Here is a 16,050-nt window from a genome sequence, read left to right as displayed (position 1 = left end):
GCATCGAGAAAATAGATGCATAACCTGATATGCCCGTAAATATGGATGCATACTGCATCATGCATCATTTTTTTTTATGTACGCACTAAAATCAACCAAAACAATGGTTACATAACTTGTTATAGATGCATAACTTTGTTATCCAAATGGATAATTTGTTATGCAGTGGAGAAAATGGTTGCATAATTGGTTATGCGTCTGCAGAATGTGTTATGCATCTTTTTTGGTGGCTGCATAATGGTTATGCATCAAGTTTTCGAAAATTTTTCCTAAAATGATGATCACCTCTGATTTTTTTCGTAAAAAAACAAAAATTTGATATTCTTGTTTCTACTAGTTGCGTAACTCTCTTAAAATTTTTTCCAAACGATATAAAATTTGTAAAATTCCAAGGCGCGGATTTTTAGATATGTTATATCCAAGTTGTATTGACAATTATACCCATGATGCATAACCTGTCATGCGGATGCATAATCCGTCATGCATACATTTTTAATAATTTCATATAATTATGAGTGTCACGGAAATAATTATGGGTGTTACCTAATTAATTGGGGGCTGACGATGAGAACTTTTTTTTTTTTTTGGGGGGGTGGGGGGGGGGGGGGTCTCCCCTAATTTTCTCATTCCTTTTTGCTATTTGGGCTTGCTTTTGATATTGTATAGAGTTGGGCATGATGGCGCTTTTCGGTATACAGGTTGTGCAGTCCACTTAAGATGCAAATTCAACTTTCCACATTTTGTTCCTTCTACATGAAAAGATGACTCTGGTGACTCTGGTGAGAGTCAAGATGCATCTGCCCATATAATCCTGAAGAGATTCAAAGAAGACTGTCACCACAGGAGGTATAATCTCAGAAAGCTGCTAGTTTGTGAACCCAGAAAACCAAGGCTTAGAGAACTCCTACATCATTAAGTCTGAAGATTTGGTAAGAGTGTTCAAAGTTAATAATTGTACAATTCTTTATAGCAGATTCCAACATTTTGCTGTCATGGTGTTTTAACATGTTAAAGGGAGTTTGTCATTTATCTTATTGAATTATTTCCCATTAATCAGACACATTACTAAAACTGTAAATCAGGTTCAGGATATCTCACTTCTGGTTAAACCGAGGACATGACTAGTAATACCTGATGTACCTATAGAGAAACAAAAAAAAAAAAAAAAATCGTAATAAATGTTTACCTTCCCAAATAAATCATGATCATAAATGTCCATCTGTAACATATCATGCAAACCATCCTCCACGACAAAGTCGAAAGTCTGATTCCAAACTGGATTTAGGCAGTTATTTATGACCTGGGAATGCACACAGTTTTGAAGTTAGAACGGTAATACAATGTCCCAGAGGATCTCTAAATAAGGTAGCAACATGAGATAGTACTGCAAATATGAGATACATGATGTCCTATTCTGAAAGAGAAGGAAAAGGTAAAGAAGAAAATAACAAAATAACAAAATAGAACTTACCCGCGTTTTGCTTCTCGTTTGACATTTTTTCATTTGTAGCACAACGTAGGGGTCAGCCAATCCCATTAAATCAGCAATCGGCAAATCAACAGCAGATATCACTGTCACAGATAACACTCCTCTAACAATGACTTCCCTTCTTTTTATTCCGGTTTTCCCAGTATCAAGATCCATCCTACCATCCACTCTACTACTGAGAGCCCTCTCCAAGGAGGTCATGGAATATTTGGAGGCAAAAGGGTTAACAGACTCTTTTCCTGTGCCAAACGAACAGTACAGAAGCTCTAGGTGCACCTAGTGCAAGAAGTTTAGTTAGGTTATTGTTATTATATAGATTGACTCTATATCCAATTTTAAAAACCGATGGCTTTTCTCTTTCCACTGATTACTGGAAACTTACCAGGTGACCTCGGAAGTTGCCTACCCTAAACAAATGACATCAGGGTAAATTGTCCCTAAGGGTTTCTGTAAAAGCGAACTCCTGTACTGAATATTGCCAGTGCAACATACTTGTGATAATAAGTGAAGACTACAAACAAAACTATATTCTAAGACCTTGCATAAGTTACAATAAAGATTTAAAAAATAGAATGAGGGTAGTCCAACAAACATCAATATAGACATAAAAATTTAGCTGTAAGATGCAATTTGATGTCAGACGGTCAATAAAGTGCCTGCTCATGTGTTTTTAGATAAGGGGATGCAGTGCTTATCAATTGACCAAAAATGAAACTTCGTATTCATGGACTCTGTTACTGTCTTCTAACTTATGTTTTTAGAAAAGAGAGGACACACATTCTCTTATAGGATGAGTGTGAGGTCTCAGAGGTAGCGAATACGTTTTCTCGGCAAATACTTTTCAATACAAAATCGCAATTAAATGACTGCAGTACAGGTTATGTTCTTACCTGACCCCGATTCTTCTTATCTCTCTGGACATCCAAATCCTTCACCAATTTCAACCATATATCCTTCACTTTATCTGGCTCAAGGTCCTTCAGCTTCAAGCAAACGCATCCTATAAGCTCAGCTGCCCGAATTCCGTCATCATCAAAAACCTTTACTACTAAGTTCTGAGTAGTTTCATCTTCAACTATAAACTCATAATGTTCATTCCATACAGGATTTAACTGGTTTTTCTGAAAGAAAAAATACTAAATTAATAGTAGTCGGTAGAAAGAATGAGTAGAGTCTAGAAAGAAAAGAAAATGTTCACCTACAATTGTTTTGCTTGTTTTCATTCTGTTACGTAATGGACGTATGTATAACACAGCAAATGGATCAGATTTTCCAATGACATCCTTATTTGTGAGTTCCTTGGCTTGTATAAGTTTCACTTCTAAAGTTCCAACTGGTTGCAACTCAAGGTCACTAATGAACAACACAACTGCAGTTAAGGGAAGCTGGCATGACAAACAGAAGACATGACGCTTTCGAGTTTTTAAAATAGTAACCTCCACACAGCTAGTTGGCAAGCCTACACAACTTCTTACAAGCCTAACGTATGTGCATATGACCTATTTCGCTAGCTTCCAATATGCAATGTGGTCCCACTCAAAAATGTCAAAGTCTATGTAATCTGATCACAACTCAGGAGAGGTAGTTAGACCGAGGTTCGAAACACTTCAAAATATCCGAATACATCAGATTGAACTGCTTTACAAGCAGAAACCATCCAACTTTTCTGAATTCAATAAAATAGTTGTCAATGTATCCTACTGGTACTTCAAAAAGCTGGATATGTGATGAATTACAAGATTTTAGACCACAATCCAAGTCTTATATCGGTAAATTGTATCTGCATGTGGAATGAAAACTATCTTTTGTTCTAGCAAATGAGAATCTGCATTTGCCTTCTTGTACTTATAAAAAACGCACCTGTAATCCCCAGGTATAATTGGAACAACTTTTCTAACTGGCCATGTTAAAGAATCTTCGATGGCATCGCGAATTGTTTCCTACAAAAATATGCAAATTCATGATTTGTAACCTCCCACAACACTGATTAAGCATGCATAGACATGAGTTATAGAAAAGCACATCACACCTCTACTGTATGATACCCAGGGTTCCCTTGCTCTACACAATAAACATGCTTCTTTGTATAGTAAATGTCATTTTCAATTAATAACTTTGATCAAAGTTATACTAGGGATGAAATAGGAGTGCTGGAGTAGAAAGGGACAAATGTATATTTAGGCATTTACTATACAAAGAACGATTTATTATTAAGAACACTTCCAGATAAATAAGAAAAAGCAATAAAAGAAAGCACAAACCTCAATTGCATCAGAAACTCCAGGAATTGATAATATCACCTCCAACAACTTTAAGTGTAAAATCCAGCTTTTGCTGCCAATTAAAATCTGGATATAGTCATATCATGTGGGATGTTTGTGAACTACCGCTTTTAATAGGTTCAAAAGCTTTAGAATGAATCTCAATTGAAGTAGTAGCTCATGGAGAACAATACCACACCTTTTCTCTTAAAGAATAAGAAACAGCTCCAAAACAGGGAAATTCCTCGACTAGAGGCTTAAACATCAACCTAAAAACCCCAGTAAAACCAATATCTTTGACCTAGATTGAACAATAACACCAAGAAGTTCACTTAGAAACAAAAAGAAAAAAGGAAGTAAGAAAATTCAGATGTTTTTGAATTTCTTTTTCGGTTTTTCCAATTTCTGCCTAACAACATGACTTTGAGAGGTCTGTGTGGTAACTTCCAACTTCTCTATATATTTCTGTTGGGGCAAAAATTGTTGATATATAATGTTATTGAAAACAGCAACCAAGAATGATTAAGCAGGCCATTGTTTTCCTTTTACTTATTGCCACTGTTGATACTCACCAATCCTGAAAGTGAGCAGAACTACTTCAGTGGCAATATGCACTTGTAATACATGCAGGTGCTCTTGTTCATTTCACAAAAGAACATGCAGTTTATAAGATTGAAAATATACTAAATAACCTAAATGGATTACCAAATATTACCTGCACAGGCAGAGCAATACCAAGTTTAGTCTTAATATCAAGAATGATGCTCGGATTTCCATCCCACTGCAACTCCAAATCCATAGTGATGCTTTCTGATCCATCTTCAACGATAGAAACTCCTAACAACGATGATGAACTCACATCAGTTTCTTGATCAATTTCACCAAATAAAAAAATCAAACCAGTAGCAGTAAGTTTACAGAATAAGTGGCAGACGAACTGGTTTACTGCAAACACATCATGGGGGGGGGGGGGGGGGGGGGGGGTGAATTGTCACATTAGCCTTGAAATTACATGAATAAACGCGTAGTATTATAGTCGTAGGTACCAAAATATCGACCAGGAGGTCACGAGCGGAATAGCTCACCATCCACTTGGAAGAGCTGAAGTAGTGAAGGTTCAGCTGAGAGCTAAAAGGTAGAAAGGGAGCTAATCAAAGCAAAACTAGCAGAGCTATACGACAAGCTCAAGAACTATACCAAGAGCTGGAGGTCTAACTACATTAATCCTCAAATCAGCTAGTACAGTGTTTCCCATTAGTAATATTGTAACAAGATCGCAACAAGAAGTTAGGAACAATCTCATTCTCATTATCTGGCCTGGCAACCACTTTTGCAATTATGTAAAACTGACACTAGTGGTTTACAAGTACCCAGATTAACTATGTCAAGAGGGTTGGATTCAGAACCAAGCTTGATCCAAACTAACCCAGGGAAATTAATCATCAACTATCTCAATTCTCAACATGTTTTTTTTGTTGAAAAGAACACGTGGGCCATCTGAATTAGAATCAGAAAAGAACAAAAAGTGAGATATGCTTCGATTATTAAGCAGTATGGCATTTACAAATATGTACAGAAGGCATCATGCAAGTGATAACTTACTGCTCATAACCTCAGTTATATGGTTTTAACTTAAGTTATCAGACTTCTAATTAAAATTCAATAGCCACTCGAAGAAATGTGACATAATGCTTATAACCGTACATTAGGCCTCAAGAAATCTAGGTATACCGAATTAAATTTGTATTACAATTCCGTGACCAGCAGATGCACCTCTACAGGGTTAGCTGACAGCTTGGTACATCAAGGCCGGTGGCACAGTGGCCATTGATTGACTGCACTAAATAGGATTAACTGGCAATATATAGCAATTTGCTTGCATAGTTGTCAAAAGAGTTGCCAAGAGAGCCAATTCTGGGTTCCTGTCACATATACAGATGATGCCAAAATCCCAAAAGGACTGACAGAAGCTATTGAGCTCATTGCTGGTTCATGAAGATAACTAATTTGGTATCTTCACAACAGGTTACATATAATCCCTGTCAGCTGCTTTGGTAGCATTGACACTAAAAAAGAAAAAATCGGCTGGGCTTGGTTGATTCTGATACAAAACCATCAGATTCAATCACCTATTTTCAGCATTGCACTAGTGGTAATACACATTAAACAAGAATTATAAAATAATTGCCACAAAATGGCTCTGTGGTGGTGACATGGATATGGTAGTGAATCCATTGGAGTAGTGAGACCTTATAAGTTGCGGGTGGAACAAAAGACAGATACCCTATGCTGAAAAGGCAAAAATGTTTTTCTTTGTTTGTTTTTAACACAACTAGTGCATACTAGACCAGAAAAAAGTTAAAATTGGATAAGCAAACTGAATTATGATTCAATCATTGCACAAAAAATAAATGAGCATTGGAATTCTTTAAGTGAAACCAATCAGAAAATAAACTTCAAAGTTCCTGAAAAGCTGCAAATATTTACTAGTTGTGTGATAGATATGAAGAAGTCAAACAAACCTGTAAGCTGAGGAGCAACAGTACCAAGAGTAAACCTGGAAAATTTCAGAGAGGACAAGATGACAGGTCTATATTGTTCGAGAACCGGCTCAACGTTATTTCTTATGAGCTCGGACGCGGCCTGTAACATAAAGAGAATAGCAAAAATTACTTCTTGTCACAATTCCTATCCATTCAAACATATCATTCAAGAAAACAATCCTCAATTACCTCATTAACATACGGCCAAATCTTTGTAAGGTGAAGGTTAAGCCAATTCAACTGCACAATATGGAAAAAAAAAACCTCAGAACTCAAATTTTCATACATTTTTCATAAAAGGTAACTCAGGTACTTTATGTTTTGGCTCAGTCTTGTGCCAAATCTCTACAGAATGGAATATAGAAAAACACCATATCTGATCAAGTTGACATTTGAAATCTTAAGTGTTAAAAAAATATAAAATAAGGAATAAGAACTCAACTTCTGCCTGTGTGAGAAGACAACCCATGAAGGATAAAAGTCATCAGGAAGAATCTTCTTTGCATCATTTACTGTCAATCTTGCAAAAGACGCCACAATCGTAGCTTATAAACACAACAAAAGAGATGATTATTTAGAACCTTGATTACTATAAAAACGGAACGGATTCAAACAAAAAATAGAAGATAATACGTGATTTTACCAAATGAGAGCGATGCTTGGATCGGGATTTCTCATAACGAACAAAAGCTGCAATGAGACCAATACCCGCGGAAATCCCGACTATCAGACCAAAGAAGAAGGCATTTCCAGTGATTTAGCTGCAGATCTTTTTCTTCTTGTTCTTAAGACTAATAAAGAGCTATGGAATCTAACGAAGTGTCCATCGCCGGATTTCAGGGTGAAGACAGAAGGAAAAACATAGAATACTTGGAACTTGGAAGTGTCGTCAAAATGGGAGAGGAAAGAGGTCTCAATCATTGACTACTCGTAAGTCAATTGAATCGTGGACCAGCTCAATTGGCCGATACATTGACTTTCTAAAATGACACAGGAGTGGGGAGCAATTAGGAGAGTTTCCTACGGAAGTGTCCCGATCGTAAAGTTATATGCCCGGTAGAAAAATTATAATTTGGCCGGGAATGGATATGGGAAGGGAACTACTTTCTGGGTAGGGAAATGGATTCCAGTGGAAAAGAAGTTCACTTTCCGCTTCTTCTCAAAATTTTAAATTTTGTTTCTTGTTGACTTGTGTTTTTAGGAAGTTCGTGGGTAGGTTTTACGGTTCCGGCTAGATGCGGAACAAACGGGTGGGACTAGTTGTGGCCCCCTTTCCCATCGGAAATGATCAAATAAAAGATGTATTTTTTGGTGAAGTCCCGGGAAGCGACATCATGTCTTGTATTTATCCAATCCATTTTTGTTTCAGTTTTTCTCCCGTTTTTAGTGTTTCTAAAGTTTTTCTCCCGTTTTTGATCGAAAAAAAAAAAATCATGTATAAGCGTAAAATTGGGAATAATCTAGTAATTGAATTTTTATTTTGAGTTTAGATATTTTTATTGAAATCTTAAAAGACACATTTGAAGTTTATGTTACCAATGGAATTCAAATTTTTGCGAGATACGTTAATTTGGCTGAGTTTACTTTACTTTATTTTGATTATCTTGTAGTACTTTTTTTTTGAAATCTCTAGATTTGACTAAGTTTATTTTACTTAATCTTTTGATTATCTTGTTATTTTATCATGTACATTCGATTGTTGTGTGAATTGAAAATGTCCAAGTAGTTATGTCTATTATTATGTAACACTTATATCAATATCTTTCCCTAAAAGTACATATATATTTCTGAGCAAAGAAGGAGGATGTTCTGTTGAAATAAGAAACTACAAAGCACGAACACTCAACTTAATAAAGGTAGAGACTAGAAAACAAACCTAATTCTTGCTTTCTGAAACTAGGATACTAGCAATTACATTTGGAGGGTCTTTTAACCAAATCTGAGACCTACTACTAGTCTTAGCCAGCTTTGCAAGCTTTATCGACTGCATTATAACAAAACCTTTTTTGAAAAGTGACTTGAGCAAACTCTAAATTTTGAAGGATTTCTTGACATTCTAATATAATATTATGATCTTCCCACTTAAAACCTTCAACGCTATCATTGCAACTACTAATAACTGACATATTATCCCCTTTTATGATGACTTTCTGGAACTGCATTTCTTTGATACAGTGGATAGCTCTAAGCAGCACCAAAGCTCCTGCTTGGTTCACATATCTGGCTCTTGTTGAGTAGGTCATTGCTGCCATGAAACTCCCTGTAGAATCACGAGCAATTAGAGCAAAACCAGCATTAGTGTTATGAGATATGAAAGAAGCATCGTTGAAGCAAAATATATCTATATATGAAAGAAGCATCAATGCTTATTTTTATACAATTTTCAAGGGGCGTTTTTCATCCCTCTTGATGATTAATGCAGATTCCATCCTAGCTTCTATTTTGATCATCTGAATTGTTTATGTTCATGCTATTTATATAAGAAATTATTTTATGCACTATGTTCCTAGGATGGTATGACTTGTTTTCATGCACTTTTTCACGTCTAGCTTTTCATAAATTTCATAAAGTGCAAGCTGCTAGATAAGCAAGATTGATGTTAGTAGCTTCTAGGGAGTTGTTGTCAGCAAACCAGGAAATAATCCAATCCTTGGTAGAAGTTTGCATGTTCTTAGAATGATGAAGAGTTGTTGATATGCCAAATCACATTGTATGTGAGAAGTTGCATCTGCATAGGAGATGAGTGTTTGTTTCTTCTTCTTCATCGCAAAAAAAACAAAGGTTATTCACTTATTTCTTGTATCTACTAACATTCATATTAACTAGAAGAATATCATGACATTATTTCCATAAGAATTGTTGAATTTATAAGGAACTTCCAGATGCCACAACTTTAGCCATTGAGATTCTTGCAGAGGATTATTTTGTTGATGTTGATTTTGATTATGAGTCTTCATTATTTCTCTATAAAGAGAATTTGATGTGAATTTTACACAATTAGTTAATGGTCATCGTAACTTATCTCTTTCATTGTTAGGAATTCTGATGTTTTTTTTTTTTTTTGCATCTGATCATTTGTGAATTGTTCTTGCAGCTTGTTTATATTCCAACTTTTTGTGTCCTCTTCAATGAGCTCTGAAACTTTTATTTATATTGACTTGAGGAATATGAGACGATCTTGTATCTTTTTCTTTTGTAAACCTCCTGTGTTTGTGAGCAATAACCGATGAATCATATCTAATCTCATATGTATATCCACATATTTTAATGTTTTGCCAGATCCATGAGCCTCTTTTCTTAGAAGTATCATCAACCAATAAACCGTTTCCCTTGAAGTATCTAGCCTCCAAAATTTTGTACCATAGCATGTTGTTCATGCAACTGTCTCTATGCCAGTTTAGCTAAAAGAGTGAGGTTAACCACTTTTTAAGTTCTTGATGCCCATTCCTCCATATCTTTTTGGTCTGTTAACTTTCTTACAAGAAATAATGTTTCCTCCCTTTGCATTTTTTTACTCCAAAAGTAGTTTCTTTGTATTCTTTCCATTCTTGTGATAGTTTATCTGGAACTTCAAATAGTCTCATTTGATAGTTTGCAGTGGAGATGAGAGAGGATTGAATTTGTGTAGTTCTGCCAGCTTGAGAAGTAAGTTTACCTTTCCATGTATGTAATTTGTTTCCCATTTTGTCCACCGCAGAATCAAAAAACTTGTCTTCACTTCTAGGATCTTGCATAATAGTTCCCAGGTGCTTTTATTTTTCATCCATTTTTTTCATTTGAAGTATTTCAATGATTTCCTCACAAGCCTCTTTACTTAGATTTTTGCTGAAGAAAACACCGGATTTTTCCAGATTCACCATCTGGCCAGAAGAAGAAGAAGTAATATTTGAATTATATCCTTTAAGTTGTTGATGGATCTTCCAGTGGATTTAGTGAACAGAATACAGTCATCTGCAAACAACAACTGAGATATTGTTGGTCCCATTTTTGCTGGAATGACTTGTTCAATAATTTTTTCATTAGCAGTATTTGTAAACAATCTACTGAATCCTTCCATCCAAAGAATAAACAAATATGGAGATATTGAATCACCTTGCATGAGCCCTCTTGATGGATAAAATAATTTCATCGGTGAACCATTAACAAGAATAAAGATTCTAGTTATGCTTATACAATGATGAATTATATGACACCACTTTTGTGAGAAACCAAATGACTCATAATTTCTTGCAAGAAATCCCAATCTATTCAGTCAAAAGCTTTGGCCATGTCCAGCTGGATGCCCACAACTCCCTGATATGCCTTAGTAGTCTTCATATAGTGCATCATCTTATGAGCAATAATAACATTATCATATATATTTCTACCTGGAACGCAAGCTGCCTGTCATGAGGATATGATCTTGTGCAGTATGGGTTTTAGTCTGACTGCTAGAATCTTTGTGATGATATTATAAGTAATATTGCATAAAAGCTTATAGGTCTCTGCTCATTTGGTTTGATCACAATTTTTTCTTTTTATTTGAATAAGAATTTGGAAGGTTTCATTTATCTTGCTAGGAAAATGACCATGAGTGAAAAATCTTGTATCATGTTTGTTACCTCCAATCCCATTATGCTCCAAGTGTGTCAATAAGATCCTGCTTGATATCCATCTGGTCCTGGTGTAGCCCAAGCATTGATACTGAACATTGCTTCTTTGACTTTTTCTTCAGTTGGAACTTGAGTTAGCTTGTGATTTTCTTCTTCAGTTACACAAGGACTTATGAGCTGAATGATCTCTAAATCTATATTGTGAATTGAAGAAGTATAGATATTGCTGAAGTGTTCTGTAGCAAAGAAGTAATTTCCTCCTTGGTTGACATCTATTTCCCATCTTCATTCATCAAAATATCTATATGATTCCTTTTCCTTCTGTAATTTTCTTTAGAGTGAAAGAACTTATTATTTTTGTCTTCTTTCTTTATTAGATTTTCTCTTTCTTGTTGATATTGAATTGCTGCTTTTCTTATCATACAAAGAATTTAACTCTGTTTCCAGAACTTTGATTGTATCAATATCTTGGTTACTTTATTTTTATCTTGAATTTGTTCTGAATCTTTTTAATTTCTGTGTTGACATGACCAAAAACATGGTGACTCCAATTTCCCAGAGCTTTTGTTGTTGCATATAGTTTTTCTGTAACATTCATGTTGTTGTTCTCATTACTATTCCAAGTTTCTTCAATCACTTCTTTGCAGGTGGAATGTGAGATCCAGACTTAATATAATCTTTGAACTCTTTGGTTTTGCTTGGGTGTTGATTGAGTGTGTAGAAGTATAGGGGCATGGTCATATTCATGTGAGGGGAGGATATTTATAACTGAATTGGGATAGGTAATGATCCAGTTATTATTTGCCAGGGCTATGTCAATTCTGGTTCTGACATTCTTCTTTAATTTCTTTGATTTGACTAGGTGAATGGAGAGACAATGAAAGGAATACCTCTTAGACTATGGTGATCTATGGTGTCATGAAAAATTCTATAAGAAGGAGAAGAAATTGGTGCTGAAACTTTGATTTTGAAAAGTGTGTAGGGTAATGTTGAGATTTCTCAAAATGACCCAAGGGGTTGAAAGATTTTCTCCAAGTTTCTGAATGAATTTCCATTGCTCTTCCCTTTCTTTTTTGTGATGATAACCATACAAGCAAGAAAGCATCCATCTTTTTTCTTGTAATTGAGAACAAATGGTTAAATGCATCATATCACTGGATGTATGCAAAATTTTGACACCTAATCCATCTTTCTACAAAAGAGCCAACCCACCATCCTTCCCTATAGTCTCATGTCATTTTATGTTTGCCAATGTTATACAATTGTGAACAGGAAACAAACAACTTTGAATTCATATTCAAATGAGACACCATAGTGTAGCATTATTATTCTGATTATTAATTTATATATTAGCTGGACCCTATTGGAAACATAAAATTTTATTACCTTATAAATTTAGTGGTGTTATTAATTTAGCACACTAGACCAAGTTGGGATTGGCAAAAAATATTATTTTAGCGAAATTATTAATTTATCGTGGATTAATTCAATGAAGTTGTATTGTAGATAGGCCTGGTGTTTGTCTGATGGCTATTTCAGTGTCTGGTATGGCCATTTCTGTGTTGGGGCATGAACTTCAGTGGGTTGAAATTGGTTCAATGGCTGCTGTTTCTATCGGATGTAGGAGAGATCATTTGGGGAGGGATTTTATGGCTGCAATTATGTTACTTAATAGCCATATTTGCAATTTGAAGAAGCAATTTGAGTGGATAAAGTTTGAAATCTATAGAGAGACTAATCGGGCTGCAGATTGGCTGGCTGGTTTTTACCCACCATATACTTTTGAGAAACTTGATTGGAGGAGTCTGGGTGAGGAGTTTAATCAGATCTTGCTTGATGACATTAGTGGGAAGATATACTATCGGTTGTAATTGGTTATAATCTAGTGCTCAATAACATGCTGTTTTATTTTTTTCTTTCTTTCTTTCTTTATTTTTTTTTTTTTGGGTTAGGAGCCCTTTAATCACTGCTTATCGTGTCAAAAAAATTATTTTTTTCTAAAAAAGATGGTTCTTATGTTTGGAAAAGTATAGCTAGATGTCTATATTTTATTAGGAATAACTCTCACTAGGAGGTTTGGAGCTTTAGAAATAGTGATAACATATTAGCCTTTCAAGACAATTGGTTTCCTAATGCCACTCGACCTCTTCATGTAGCTGAACCTAATCCAAACTACTTTGTTTCTAATTTTATAGACAAAGACACTAATACCTGGAAAGTTGAGATGGTCATAATGCTCGGAAAATTCTTAGTTTGAGAACCTCCTATGTTTGTCATGATAGACTTATTTGGTCATATGGTAAAAATGGTTTGCTTTTGTTTAAATCGTCTTATAAGGTCATTTCTGGTTATGCTGCATTCATGCATAGTGCTAACCCTAACACTTTTATCTATAAAGATTTGTGGAGGTTAAATATTCTTCTTAAAGTTTAAATTTTTTTACGAAAGTGTCATGAAAATACTCAGCCGTCTAGGTTGCTCCTTAATAGATAAAATGTAGATAAAATAATCATGATTCTACTTGTTATATGTGTAATTTAGGGGTTGGTGTGCTGAATATATTATTATGCATTGTGCTTTTGCGAGATGTGTATGGTCTGCAACACCTTATAGTAATCTTATTACACAAGACTGCAACAGGAATCTCAATATTAGAGATTGGATTATCCAATGACTATATGTTACTCATCTAAAGGACAAGGCCCTGGCAGTATTCACAATCGTCTATATGGAGAGAAAGATGTTTTCACATCTTTCAAAATAAAGCTTTTAAATAGAATCCTATTGTTCAGGCTTAAAAGGGTGGGTTTTTAGGGGTTTTTTGGGGTCATGAAATAACAACCTATATGACCCCTTATCTATATTTTTCTCTAATGTCTAATCTACCCTTAATTAAATTGATTAAGCTAACAATCATTCTTAGTGAATCGATTAGGCTAATGAAAACATTAATCTATACAAATCAAAACATGATATTTTTAAGTTTTAAAGAAGGGAAAATGGTGATTTTGGTGAAAAAATTTGACAAAATTTTTGACAAATTTTGAAGACAAATAACGAAATCCTTTATCACAAAACTCAAGATAACCTTATAATCAACTCCCCACATCAATTTTATCAGTTCAAATCCGTCGAAAATTTGGAAAAAAATCTGGTATTTTTTGCCATAACGGCTGGATAAACTTGTCGACCTGGCCGATAATAAACACAACGGTTGGGATATTATAAATTCCCAGACATAACAGCAGAAAACGGTTGGGAAATAAGGAACTCCCAGCCGCAATTACATAAAACGGACAGGAATTTATGAACTTCTGGCCGTTATTCTTCCCTGAATAACCTGAGTCTGCAAAACGGATGGGTTTACAAAACATTCCCGGCCGTAATTAGATTTGAAAGTTGAGGATTTTTGTGATTCAACATGAATTCTTAATACGACTGAAAATTACTAATATATTCACTAACTATATCATAATAAGACTCATTAAATGCTTGATATATCCCTATTACAAAGATGGTTTTAATAACATCCCTTTCGATGTATTAAGAAGTCTTTGATGATGGCGAATTGAGCTTCCAAATTGAAATCATAACCTTTCCATTTTCTCCATTATTTCTTAGCTTGAGCTGCGACTTCTCTCTCAGTCTCACCTCTAAGTCGAAGTTGGTTGCACATACGACGTAGAGCCATATATTCTTCCACTTTTTTTGTGTATGTCTGAAAATCGAAGATACAATTCAACCCCATCGCGATTGTTAGTGTTACCTGTTTCACTACAAAAATTCTCGAAAATATTACTCCAATACGATTGACTTGGTAAACCACGTTTCTTTCGTTCATCTCCCTTCTTTGGATAGCATAATATAAAATTTTTGCAAAGAGATAAGTCTTCTTCCAATGTGAAGTTGGGAGTACATTGTATTGAGTTTGTTGGAGTTCTGGTAGAGAATATTGATGTAGAAGGTGTGATTTTGATTTGGAATGGGTGGTTATATAGAGGTAGTTGAATTATTTCAAGTTTAAATGAGTTTGTACCTTCTATAGATCAGTCTTCCAACGGATATATTTTTCAAAATTCAAAAAACTAGCCAATTTGAAGTGGTACAAGTGAAATTTTAGATACTTACGGCTGGGAAATTCAAGGCATACCCAGCCGTAATACCATATGACCTGCAGAGTTGGTGGTCTGCCAGAGTTACGGTTGGGGTTCCTGGCCGTAAACCTGATTTTTTGCTTTAGTCAGATAAACGGATGGGATTCTTGTCCGTGGAGGGAATTACGGCATGGATATGTAGCCGTTTCTAAGAGCCTTTTTTTGTGGTTTACCAGAATACTATACAGCTGGGAAAGTCCTAACCGTTAGCGGCTACAGATGGGTTTCCGAACCGTAACCTGTGTAACGGCTAGGAACTGTCTAGGTCGACCAAGACGTAAACACATTCACGGATATAGAACCTAACCGTCATTATGGCACGGCTTGGACACCTATCCGAAAACATGAGTCATTGTAGTTCAGGTAATATAGACCAAAAAACGGCTATGTTTTTCCCAACCGTAAACAGCATGCGGATAGGTTTCCTGACCATAAGGGAACTTACGGCTGGCAGTTTCTAACCGTTTTCAGTTTTACGGCTATGAAAGCTTATTTTTCAACATTTATAGGAATTTTCGGCTAGGTTTTGTGAAGTTACGACCTAGCCGAAAATGCCTGAAAAAAACAATATTAAACACAATGATGTTGAAAGACTAACATTAATTCGTAAATGCGAAGTTATAAAAATCCATCCATCTCAATCCTTAACCAAAGAACGAAAACAGTAAAATGTCAAAGGCTTAGATAACAAAATATTCATGAAAAAAGCGAGTAGATTGTCATTCACTTGATTCCTCCCCAGAAGACTCTTGTAAAAAGTCATCCAAATCGTCATGTTCAACAACTGGTTCTACAACTCTAGCCTTTTTACCTCCTTTTCCCTTACCAGCTTGATTGGGAGCCTTTTTACCTCCACCACGTCCACCTCGAGCAGCACTTGTTCCACCACGGCCTTCTTTTTTTCCACCTCGAGCACTTGATCCAGCTTGAGCACTTGTTCCAGCACGGCCTCCTTTTTTGCCGCCTTTTCCTTGCTTTGATGGAGCTTTCTCACGGGAGGGAGTATCCGAG

At 35.4% G+C, this 16,050-nt stretch overlaps 1 pseudogene; it reads right to left on the bottom strand.

Moving 5' to 3' along the window:
- Positions 1-636: 636 nt before the first annotated feature.
- LOC113351845 lies at positions 637-10,027 on the bottom strand (annotated as a pseudogene).
- Positions 10,028-16,050: the final 6,023 nt, after the last annotated feature.

This window comes from Papaver somniferum, chromosome 2 (genome assembly GCF_003573695.1).
Source record: "Papaver somniferum cultivar HN1 chromosome 2, ASM357369v1, whole genome shotgun sequence".
NCBI lineage: Eukaryota > Viridiplantae > Streptophyta > Magnoliopsida > Ranunculales > Papaveraceae > Papaver > Papaver somniferum.
Note: the sequence above shows the minus strand (reverse complement) of the source record. Positions and strands in the feature narration are given on the sequence as shown.